Below are 13150 nucleotides of genomic sequence, written 5' to 3' on the forward strand. Positions count from 1 at the left end.
CATGGATATGTTGTGAACCTAACGTGAAGTATGTTTCCGTGTATTGCTAGTCATGTGCAGTGCTGCCATCTGCCATCTATTTTTTGCTAACTAAGAGTTAAGTATAACGACTGAATAACTCTCTGTGGCGACACTTTTCAACAAGAAGATTCTCTCGCATTCGCACTTCGAAGTTGGGAATACCGACCATCCAAATTTTTTGAAACCTGAAAGTGTTAATCCACAAACAAGACCACCCAGATATAAGGTGATGTGAAAAAAGAATGAAACAAAGACAACCCACACCCTGGGTAACAACGCCATTATGAGTGTTTGTGCAAAAAAACACACACTGAGGCCATTACAAGTCCGCAACAACTGATAGTAACTCCAGTGGTCCATTTTCTATATAAATTAATGACAATGCTTTTGAGTTCTAAAAATGACGTTTAGATACGTTGTGTACATATACAGGTTGTCCTGTAAGTGGTAATGTGGCCTTTATCTTATCGTCATTACGTAGAGGTATGATTCCAACGCAAAAAATGCTCAACAGGCGTTCAAAAATTACCTTGTACTAGTTCTGAGAGTGAAAATACAGTGTGTAACAATATAAAGACATCTAAATTTGTATATGGTCCCCGTGTGCTCAAGAACCCAACTAGAAAAATTGTTGCCGTCCCTTCCGATACCAACAGAAAAAAAAATCCACGTTTCTAAGTGCAATATTCACAGAGATATTAGAACTCGAAAAAAAAAAACGGAGGAAATTTAGGTAAGGATACCATTAAATGCGGGTAAAACGGTTTTTCCGCATTCAACGCTGTTCTTTTTCCAAATTTCCTCTCCTTTTCGAATTCCAATATCTCTGTGAATATTGCTCTTAAAGGGTGATTTTTTTTTTTCATGACATCAGAAAAGGCAGGCCAACATTTTTCTAATCGGTAATTAGAGCACAAAAATTTAGATTACACACTGTATTTTAACTCTCAAAACTGGTACAGGCTAATTTTTAAACACCTGTTGAGCATTTTTTACCGTGGAACCATGCCGCTACGAAATCACGATGAAATAAAAGCCCTGCTAGCACTTACAGGACACCCTGTATATACTCCTTTTATCATTCTAAACTTTCTTATAGGTAGAAAAAATAACAGGAGAAGGCGTGAGTTTGTGGCTCTTTAATTTTGTTCGCATTTATGTGCGCAAACGCCATCTATTTTTTCTCGATAGAGAGAAAGAGGTTTAAAGTCAGAAAAATATATTTTCCTCTGCACCAATTAAAATATAAACCTCCAAATATTTACACTGCTGAAGTGTTAAACGACAAAAAAGGGAAATCTCAATTGTGCTTGTTTAACAAATTCCAATTCAACCACATCTTATTCAACAACCATTGCGTTTCAAAAAATAGATTGACTGAGTCTTTAAATCCTGGGAATGTTTAGTTCGACCATATATCATCGAAGAAAGAAGCACGGGAGAAAGGGTTAACCAGCCAGCCGCGAAACAAAAGATAATATACATAGAAAAGAGGGCAGAGCTTTCCGTCTGTGGAATGAGAAAGAGATTCCGAGAAAACAATGATTTCTCAACTCAAATGAAGCGAGTGCATTCGACTTCATCCAGCGAATAGCGGAAATAACAGCTCTCGTCTCCTAATGAGAGAAAAGCACAGCGAGATGAGAGTTTCCTCCTGGACAAAAGCGAGCGAAATCACTACAAAAGCCGGTTTGTTTCGTCGCATGTATGAATGATGCGGTTTTCCTTTGAGTTTCTGCCAGTTTCAATTGCAATTTTCCGATAAGCTTATGCTCTCATGTGCCGCCCCGTCCCTCACCATTTTAAAATTTATGCTCTTCCCCGAGATATTTTAGCATTGGATAACCGTCGTTGGATTTCTGAGCTTAGGAACAGGTTTATTTTCCCTGACATAGAAATAGGTTAGAAAAGACTTGACGTGTATACTGGTTACCGTCGTCAGGAATCAAGTACCAATAATGGAAAGATTATTAAAAAGTAATCAGAATAGAAAAATAATCTAGTGAATGAAACTTTGTATTTTCAGAAGTAATTTCAATTTTTTTTTTGTTAATATTGCCTTCCAAGGATGAAAACGGACTTAGTGCAAGTGAAAAACGACTTCCTTTTACGGTCTTAACCCTCACAGTGGCAATGACGAGATATCTCGTCTAAATTGATCCGCTTTATTTCGGCAATCACGAAATATCTCAAATCCTTAAAATCCTCTCATTCCAGCAATGATGAATCCAGATACTGCGTTGAGGGGGATTCTACAATCAAACACGTTTTCCCATTCCTTCAACCTGTCGATCAACTGCCAGTGGGAGTAGTCAGCTTTTGTTCAAAGTCTGATAACAGACGATGGTTTTTCCTTCGAGGAAGTATAGGATTATAATTACTGCATAAACAAGAGAAAACGGTAGCATTTCCTCCCCTTGTTTTAATATTGTCATTTTCGGTGTTGGAGGGGAAGCATTTATCAGAGAGGGAAACTATATTCTTCTTGAAAATAGGTGACAATTTCTAGACGGTTTAGTGATCATCAGGAAAACATTAAAAAGCGGTTAAAGGGTTAAGTTTTACTTTTCTCGTTTGGCACCTATAGCTTTATTTTAGCATCCAATAAACTTGTAGCTCCAATGCAAGACACCACTAGAGACACAACGGAAGCAACTTGTCGCAGACACCGTAGACATTTAATTTAGGAAGAAAACTTCCCGACCTTCTGATTTATCATATTTTATATTTATACTTTGCTTAAAAAAAATACCCATAGAATAAATAATAATTCTTTATTAAAACTTTATGATATATCTTTAGTCTATGGTGAAACCGGTGGCTGCATAACGTACTTCTTCGATCACTTGCATTGGGCATGCACTTGTACAATAGCAACAACGGATAATCTTTGTTTCGTGTCTCCTTAAAACAGTGAAGACAATTTTTTTTTATTTCAAAGATACAGACATATAATGCACAAATTCAAACATGTAATACACAATTACACACACGTAATACACAATTACACACACGTAATACACAATTATGCACACATTGATGCAAACACATTTCAGAATGCCCTTTGGAAAAGAGCAAAATTAATTTAATTGAACACATTATCACAAACAGGCATAAATCAGAAAAATAATTTGCTAACTGGTGAGAGAGAGAAAGGAAAATTTATGAAGAAAACACAGACATCTCGGACTTCTGATTTATCATATTTCATATTTGTGCTTAACAAATACAAGAAAACGTAGTCAAATTAGGACCCTTACTGTCACCTGTTGAATAAAATCAAAACTATGCAGCTTGTTTATTACCATGGTGATTTCTCCATAATGCTTTTGCTTATTCTTGAAATAAAGGAAATTTTTATATTGATATTAATTGAAAGAATTTCGGAAATTAAGGAAAAAAAAAGTCATGCTGATGTACGATGCTTCCTCATTTGGATTTTCACAAAAACATAAGATATGTCAAGAGTTTGTCATCTATTAAGGATGACTATCTGAAAAGTAATTAGTGTGATTTTCTCAAGAATAATTGTTACGCTCATTACGCTTACGATTCTAGTTTTCTGTTGTTGTTGCCAGAATCAGTATTTGTAATGGTTAGTTAGCATCACATCTACTCTACCGACTCGAGGGATATCCAGCACATCCTAATTAGAAAATGAAAGAGCCAAACACTCATTACATACTCATTATATTTCAATGTAAGATCTGTAGGGGGCGGGGTGTATGTGTGGTGTAGCAGTAGTAGGTAGGGCTTCCAAAAAATGGCTCGGGGATCCATGATGTTCTTAAGTCAGCCACCTCGTTGGGCAGTTTGCCTGTTGTGGCGTTGTATTTGTATTTGTATTGTATTTGTATAATAAATACCACGCAATGTCACGACCTCGTCCTACAAGAACGGGAGTGGTTTTGGCAAGTCACGTGACTCCGGACAATTCTTTCCATTCCGGGCAATTTTGCGTGTGATAACTATTCTGCCCCGGTCCGGAAATTATTTCTCTCATTTTCACTGGTCCGTGAAATTTTCAAACTATTTTCACCAGTCCGCAGGTGTAAAATGTTGAAGAACATTGCCACATACAACATAAATGCGTTAGGGCCATGCATATACGCAAACATACAAAGAAGACATCCCAACCGCCGTGTAACAAATCGTTTGAAATTTCCCAAGGGAATAGAGATGGATGATGATTTTTGCTCGGCCAAGACATGGAATCATTAAGTTTTCTGGATATTATGTCGGGGTGAACATGGGAAAAAAGGGTCTTTCTTTCGACTGGGAGTTGAACCCAGGACGTCTTGAATAACGGGTAAGCGCACTGCCCATTATACCATGGAGAGGTGTTCCTTTTCCCCTTAAAGCAAGAAGATTAGCGTGACTTGCAGCCTCTCTCTTCAGCTAATGGCCTCTAGGTGGCGATAGTAGCGATAGATAATGATTTTTGCTCTGCCACGAGAGGCTACTACTTAAACTAGACATGCGCCGCGTCCATATTATCTGCGAAACTTCTAACGAATTGGTACATGTTGGAATGTGTGTGCTATGTATAGTGAAACCTTCCATGAAGTTTATTTTTGTGTAATGCTTGTTATGTGTAGTGCTGTCATCTGCAATCATTTTTTTAAACTATGAGTTTTTTCTCAACTCATAGTGAGAGAAGACCACGAGAGGCTGCAGTCTCTACTCAGCAAGTCAAACTACTGTGCGTGTTTTAAGGAAAAAAGAATCGTCTCTCTGTATGGTTTAATAACCAGTGCGCATGCCAAGAGGTTCTGGGTTAGATTCCCAGTGCAGGGAAAGATATTTTTTTTCAAGTTCCTTCGGTATAATATCCAGAAAGCGTATTGATTTCCCAGTGGAATGCTTGCGAGTTGTATGTACGTACGGTTAAGTAAAAGTTGTAGCCTACCTAATAACACACTTCATCGGACCTTGGGGCCATTCAAGTATTACGTAAGCAGATTATCAGCCATTCTTTACCCCCCCCCCTTGTCAGCAAAAGTCAGCAAAACACTGACCCCCCCCCCCCCCCGTCAGCAGCTTAGAATATTTCATACCTTCAAAATGGGGTGGTTGATGACGTAAGCGACCTTCAAACCCCCTCCCCAACTTGTCATCAAAAGTCAGCAAATCCGAAACAACCCCCCCCCCCCGATGCTGACGCAATACTTGAATGACCCCTTGGGTTAGAACTGTGACCAAATTTGGTGACGGAACAGTCAAACATTTTCCGACCATGTGTGTCAGATATCCGATCTTAAATTCCTATTCATACCAGAAATTGAAGAAAATATTTTAAAAAATGCCAGAAAATTAAACCAAATAGTGTTTACTCATAAGTACATATTTTATACTCTCATTCCAGTTTACGATTAAAAATGAATCCACGCTGCATCGAAGCATTGGGATATAACAAGAGTAACCAGTGTTATCGGTGATGATGGCGATATTCGAACAGTAAAACAATAAATGCACATATAAGCTTACAGCTATCCATCCGTTGTCTATGCGGAACGTATTAGATAGATAACCCCATATGTATTATCCGCATCTCCTGTCTCTGACAAACGCACCCGATAGATAGATATATACATACACGGGGGATCGCGAAGCGTCAACGTGATCGATACGAAGCCGGACATGTCCCTAAACATTACGCAGGATGCATGATGATCGTCAATTGATGGCGGAACAGGGGTGAGAGAGGGCATTCTTCTTGAAACACGCCAGAAGGGAGGAGGGTGAATATTCTGAGAATGAGATCCAAGATGCGCTGAGGGAAAAAAAAACAAAATACGACAAAAATATCGAATGCAGCTGACACAAAAAATATCGCATTTAACTAAATCAATCGCTAAGGCCTTCAAAAAGATTGTCGTTATGGTAACTTTGACAACGTAAAAAAAGAGATGACAAATAACGAATGCCCCTCCCTTCAACTAAAAAATAGTATGGGGAAAAGCGTCTTTATATATGCATATACGTACAATAGGGAGATGTGAACTTCGACGAGATAAAAAGAAAAAAAAAATTCCGATATCGTCCATAACGACGTTCAGGGGATATCCGTTGTGAAGAGGAAAATCGTTTCATCGATATCACTTTTGAATCTTTATTTAGGTTTACAAAGAAGAAATAGAAGACTAAAAAGAAGACATTATATGGAAAATTTTTTCCAAGAAATGATACGTGTGATCTCTATGATCATCGTCTATCGGAATTATTCGTTGATATAGTCGGTGATGGAGAAATAACTAATTTGCTAAAACGACACAATGATTAGACAGATACCCGTAAATGAGTATACCAGTTTGTTTATACTTGTGGTGTGTGAAATAGATCTAGGGAAAGATTGTTATACCTTAGAACAGCGGTTCTCAACCGGTGCTCCACAGTGCCCTTGGGGGCTCCTTGTTCACTCTCCAGGGGCTCCGCGGCCTTTCGAGAAAAATAAAAAAAAACCAGTAAAATTAAAAAAAAATTATAAATATTTTTAAATATTTAGTATAAATCAGTAACTTTGACGAATAATTAAATAAATGGCCTACGGGGCTCCGCCATAGAGTTTTTTTACTTAAAAGGGCTCCGCGAGTCAAAAAATATTGAGAACATTTTGTTGAAATGCCTTAGAACATTATTTTTTTCAAAAATTTCTCAGTCAATTTTCACCACAAAATTTCACTAAATTCATTTTTTGTATCTGTATACTCTATGAAACATATACTTTTTAAACTGTCTTTCTTTCTTACCGTAATCATGGAATAGGGATTTTTTAAAAGGGAACAAATGTTCCAAGTTACAACAAGGGTTCTTGTACCTTGAAGCAGCTCTGTTTTACATTGATACAGGATGAAATTAAAAAGAAAAAAAATACAAATATTACTGGAAAAGTTATATAATGTGTATTTTTTTATATAAATCATATATTCGAATAAAAAATATCAAAATAAAGGTCTGCACAATTATGATTATTAATATATATATGCACAAAATTAACAGTAATGAATGTAGGAAAGCATTTATATAGATGAAATACATAATTGTATTCTTCGTTATATTTGAAGAGAGGAAAATGTAAATGAATCTTTATAGTTTTGTCTTGATGTAGGTGATTTCATTAGAGATGTAACATCCATGATCAATATTTGCTATATCCCTGGCACTGATGAACCTCTCCTCCTAAGGAAATTCACTTGGCATCTAAACCCAAAAAAAACTGTAAACTTTGTTTTTTTTTCAACAAATTTGACCATGAAATAACCGAAGGTGAGTGGAAAAGAAGCAGTGAATGTAGCTAAAGTATAAGAAAAAAGAAATTTATTAATTTTTAAAATTTTAATTTATTAATTTTTCTTAAAATTTATTCCTGAATTATAAGAAAAAGTATAGAACTAAAATATCTGAAATATAAATAGTATTTAAAAACAAAAGAAGAATTAGAATTAGTGTAAGTCGAGTATTTCAGGGTAAACTAGAGGAAAATGTTAAGTTTCGCACTGTTTCGAGGTACACGGAGGTTTTCTATGGTCAAAGTACAAGCGTGACCGCTACATGATTTCAATTTTTTTTCTTCTTTTTTTTTAATTGTCAATTTTGAGTTTTTCGATGGGTTTCGGCAGAATTTTCCGGATATTTCCACAATTAGCCCAATATTAATGTAATATTTGTTTGCTGTCGCTCAATGGGAAGGTGAGAGAGTCGCAAAACGAATACACCTTATCTGGTAAGTTGAGTGTAATATTTAGCACCGCACAATATGGGTGACAGCACGTGTTAATTACGTCAAAATGGCATTACGCTTTGGAAGAAATGAGTGATATAAAGCGAGTAGGTTGGTCGTCCAGTTATCGACCAACCTACTCGCTAATATTACATTACATTATATTGGATAACTTCTAAGGATAACTAGATATATATATCCTTATAACTAATATTATAAGGATAACTTCTGATTGAGATATTTTAACGCCGTTTTGCATTTGTGCCATGAAATCAAGTACTCTCTAATGCTGTTTGCAGGTGCTTTTTATATTTTGCCTAAGAATTCACGTGTGCCGCAGCAAATACCCAATCTTCTTGAGGAATTTTACTGGGAAGCACTAGAACGTTCCCCTTAAAGTCCGAAACTGTCATACCAACATTCATTCACTTCTTCAAGAAGTCGTTGGTGATTAAAATTGCTCACATTTTCTATCCAAACTGTCTGTAATGTCTTTTGTTCTATTTGAAAGTCTCCAATGTCATTGAACCTCATGGACACAAAAACTGTTGAAATGGTCAGGCAGGAGTTTTCTCGTTAAATAATGAAATATCTGGGATATATCATATGACATGTTCAAGTACGTAGATAAGAAAAATTCTTTAAAACAATAGGTATTGTATATCGTGTTCATAAAATAAAGAAAGAGGGAGTCGAAAATACCCGAATCTTAGACGAATATCGTCAAATGTACTGAAAAAGTTCAAAATTACATCAATCCATATTCAAACAAACGTAAACTGAACACATGTTTTCACGATAGAATATCGTAATACAAATTACCCTACGGATGAAATATACGTACCGATAAGACACGAAGGAGACACGAATCAAAATAAATCGAAACAGTAAACCTAGATATAAAAGGAACAGCTCGGAATACCTCATATACTCGAGCGAAATGCCACCTACATACGCGCACATACACATTTATATTTACCTACACCATACCACTAAAACCGAAGGTGTCTATTGAAGACATCTCCCAAAATTCTACCATATATATATATATATATTAAAAAAAAAAAACATATAAGAGATGAGAGAAGAAGAAAAAAAGGAGAGATCTCAGTTTGAAAATCTCAAAATGCGGAAATGGAATTTCGGTATCTCTCTAGAATATAAGAGAAAAAAAAAATATATTTTTTTTACTTCTATCATAAGAGAAGATAAAAAAAATGTACACAGAAAAGCAAAAAAGTAAAAATAAATAAATAAATGAAAGGGTATAGAGAGAGAGAGAGAGAGAGAGAGAGATATCGCTCTAAAACGAAAATGGATTCGATTTTGTTTTTTCTTATTTTTCCGTAGGAAAAAGGACAGAGATTTTTTTGAAGAGTTCGTGCTCGAAGAAGTTTTCAAATTGATTTTTCTTTTCTATCTCTTCCCTAAACGTATATATATATGTAACATATATAAGTGTGTATCGAGAAACGTGGGTATTATAAGTAGTAGAAAGTGGCGGTATTCTTTAGAGGAATCCCATTCAGCTATATATGTGTGGGGGCTATGTACTGTACTTACCTCGTTACGCTGGCTTCCGATTCACTGGAATATCCCTCACTTCACACAGGATGTACCGAGTTCGGGTAAAATGAAAACGCCCACTGTGAAAAAGTGAATAGAGATCAGAAACGTATCGGCACCATGTTTGGAAAACGATAATTTTCTGTACTACCGCTTTTGAATATGAAGTATTGAAGAGAAACGGGTGGATATCTAAGGAATGTCTGATATATATCTCTGAGTAATCAAGTCGACTATCGGATACGATTATCTGTTTCATTCGTGGATGTAATTATACAGGGTGGTCCTGTACCCTTGCCGTCGAAATAAGATTGGGGATATTGTATGTGAAAGCAATTTTCCTAAGAAACCGTAAACCTTTACCAACTTATTCATTCTAAAAAAAATAAAATAGATAAATCGAAGAAATTACAGGGTAGTTGCTGTTCTTATTTTCTTCAGTTCATTTCTGATCCTTGGTGTAATGCCGTGAAGATTATTGAAGCAAGATTATTTTTCTGCTATTTATTCAGTTTATTGCCATTCCAACTTCAAATTCATTTTGCTGGGATGTTCTACACCTACTGATTGTAAAGAGTTTTTATAAAAGATTCAAAGGCCGATTAATTCACTCTGCTCCTGATCAATGTTTCTACGAATTTGCTCACGTTACCAAACTTCACGAAATTTCATTGGACTTTTTTTTTAATGAGATTTATCCACAGATATTTAGTCGTTGCATGCATTTCTGTAGAAATATTTAGAATTCATTCATTTTTTGTCCTACGCGTCGACGTTTTTTCAATCATTTGTGAGAGAGTTTTTTCAATCATTTGTCATATTATTCATTAACCAATGAGGTACCGCTTCATTTGCCTCGCTTTATCTATGTAAATCAGAAAAAATTTCCAACATTCTACACTGCTCAAAATAATTAGGGGAGCAAGCAAAAAAGTGAAGAAAACCGTGCTAGACAGCCACGTATTGGCATACAATGGATAGTACACGCGTATCAATGCGCAATACAGAAAAAAGACTGGAAATTTGGAATTAGCTTTAATTCTTTGAAAATATGGAAAAAACATGAAAAGATGATTTAGGGCAACAATTTGGTTACATGTAAACGATAAAAAAAAGTACTGTTTAGACATGATGCATGAGTTTTAATAGGACGTGTGGTCTCCTCGAACAGCTAAGACTGCTGCACACCTGTTTGCCATGGATGCGATGAGGTTATCGATCAGACTTTGGGGAATACTGTTCCACTCCTCAAGAAGTGCAATCTGCAAGTCTCGGACAGTAACAGGCGGCCTTGCGACATGCGTCGTCCTGATTCAGGTCAGGAGAGCACGCTGGCCATTCCATACGCTGTATTGTTTCAGCTTTACGCATGTTCTCCACCAGACGAGCTCTATGCGGTCGGGCATTATCATCCTGGAAAACAAAGGAATCTCCAATGGCTCCAGCGTAAGGGATGACATGAGGTCGCAGTATCTCGTCTGCATACCTTCGGGCCGTCAAAGTGCCATTCCGAATGATATGCAGGTCCGTATATCCGCCTATGCTGATTCCACCCCATACCATCCAACCAGCTCGTCTGTATTGTGACCTTTCACGAACGAATGCGGGGTTATTTCGAGTGCCCCTGTCCCTCCATACCAGAACACGTCGGGTGTCACACTCCAGACTGAATCGGGACTCGTCTGTAAACAGCACTTGGCTCCAATCATGTTGCTCCCAATCTCGATGTTCAGCAGCCCATCTTCTATGGGCCGCACGGTGGCGTGGGGTCAACGAAATGCAGACCATTGGCCTACGTGCATAGAGCCCTCCCTCATGAAGCCGATTACGTACTGTTTGGCTGGACACCCTTCGTCCTGATGCCAAGAGCAACCGTCTTTGCAGCTGCGTAGCATTCTCTGTTCTGTTTCGACGGGCTGTTAACCGTACATACCGGTCATCAGTTGCTGTAGTGGCGCGTGGCCGACCTTGCCCTGGTCGACGTCTAACATTTCCTGTTTCTTGGAATCGATTCCACAGCCTTGCAACAACACTTCTGGCGACTCCAACAGCGTCCGCGACACTACGTTGTGTTTGCCCGGATTCCAGTCTGCCTATAACACGCCATGCCATGGATTCCGGTAAATCACGTTGTTGAGACATCCTCAAGTCACCTTGTCTCAAAAAAGAATACTGCGCAATCGAATTTCACAGTTACGGCAGTGAAACAGACGTTTCTGCAACATCCCGATTTCTGCCCTTATCCCCTTTTTCTGGTTTTTCACGTCATGAACTTTGATTAGCATATGAAGTTTTCTTCTTCCGTTTCCTGCTAGGCTTTAAATTACGGATGATTCAATTTATGTCACTTATCGGTATATATCTTTGCGTAATTTTGTTAAAATCATGTGCTCCCCTAATTGTTTTGAGCAGTGTAGTTCACGTGGCACCTGTGATCGTTATTAGACAGTTTCACGGCACACATGAATACTGAATATTTTTCATCTGGAATATTTTATTACAACATCTATGATAAAAAGGAAACATTTATTTTCTGGATATTATGCTGAGGTGAACCAGCACCTCCTAGAGATAGAAAGCCTCTGCACAGTTTGCCATAAACGTTATTCAGATTACAAAGCAAGTTTGCCACATTTTGAAACACGGCATCCTATTTCTGTATCTTCTTATTTTGGCGTGGAATCCCAATTGGCTTACAAATACCGCATACTGATTGGATGTGGGGGCATAGAAAACGCCAATTATGAGCCCGATCATCTCTTTTCCTCACAACGATGATACTGACACGAGCAGGGAATTTTTTTGCCGTGAATATTCTGATGGGAAAATGGATTACTTACTGACGTCACAAGGAGACTGCGGAGGCCTTCTATCTCTAGGAGGTGCTGGGTGAACTCAGAAAAAAAAATAATCTTGTCTCCACCGGAATTCGATTCCAGGCCCTCTTGCATACCGGGCAAGCATGCTACCATCTACACCACTGGAGACACGACCCTGACATCTACTTCGGCTCCTCACGCCACAGCGCGTGAAATAATGAAGGCAGGGTCGTGTCTCCAGTGGTGTAGACGGTAGCATGCTTGCCCGGTATGCAAGAGGGCCTGGGTTCGAGTCCCGGCAGAGACAAGATTACGTTTCTTTAAGAGTTCACCTCAGCATAATATCCAGAAAATTAATGTTTCCTTGATATCTTGGGTTGAGGAAAAATCCATATATCTCTCACCTATATATGATAAAAGTTTCTGTTCTTGGTAACTGTGGAACCGTAGAGAAGCTTTCGTTAAGCCCTAGGATTCCAAAGATTGCCATTTCGAAAACTATGACTTAAATTCACTTCTAGATCGGTGACTCATACAACTTATTTGTGCCACCGTTTCAGGCTCTTCCTCCCGAGTTTTTAGAGACAAAAAAAATATTCTCAGCACACATTCCCTTTCCTGAGAAACAGTATACTGTACTGTACCTGCAATTTCTACTCAGCTCTCTTTCATTTTTGTCTCGAGTTTCAGACACGGCCAGAGGTGTACTATGCGAAAATAGCATCACTGCGTGTCATTTAGAGGTAAAGTGCCATCGGTGTCACGATATTTTTATTTCCGTGATTTGCAGGAATGCTATCTCGCGACAAACCTCATCATTAGCTCTACCTCATGAAATAAATTTGAATGGGAAAATCCACGTTGTGTGTGAGAGTTTACTTCTGCCTCACTCAATTCAGATATGAATTGAAAAAAAAATACAACTTTACAGACAGCTTTTTAAAAAATGAGAGCATTGATATGTATCGAAATAATTCTCTAGTGAGACGTTTTCCTCTCTATCCCCTTTACTCTTCACTTCTCT

At 37.7% G+C, this 13150-nt stretch overlaps 1 long non-coding RNA gene across 1 annotated transcript in view; it reads right to left on the bottom strand.

Annotated features, from left to right (window-relative positions):
- Positions 1 to 6387: 6387 nt before the first annotated feature.
- LOC149078299 (uncharacterized) overlaps positions 6388 to 13150 on the bottom strand; it is a 115188-nt gene continuing 108425 nt past the window's right edge. The window contains exon 3 of the long non-coding RNA XR_016193927.1: positions 6388 to 6459. This is a non-coding gene — a long non-coding RNA (uncharacterized LOC149078299). The remainder of the gene's footprint in view (positions 6460 to 13150) is intronic.

The sequence above is a fragment of the Pholcus phalangioides genome, unplaced genomic scaffold, assembly GCF_987345545.1.
Source record: "Pholcus phalangioides strain wild (caught in Gottingen) unplaced genomic scaffold, Ppha-v1.0 ptg000014l_1, whole genome shotgun sequence".
NCBI classification, from domain to species: domain Eukaryota; kingdom Metazoa; phylum Arthropoda; class Arachnida; order Araneae; family Pholcidae; genus Pholcus; species Pholcus phalangioides.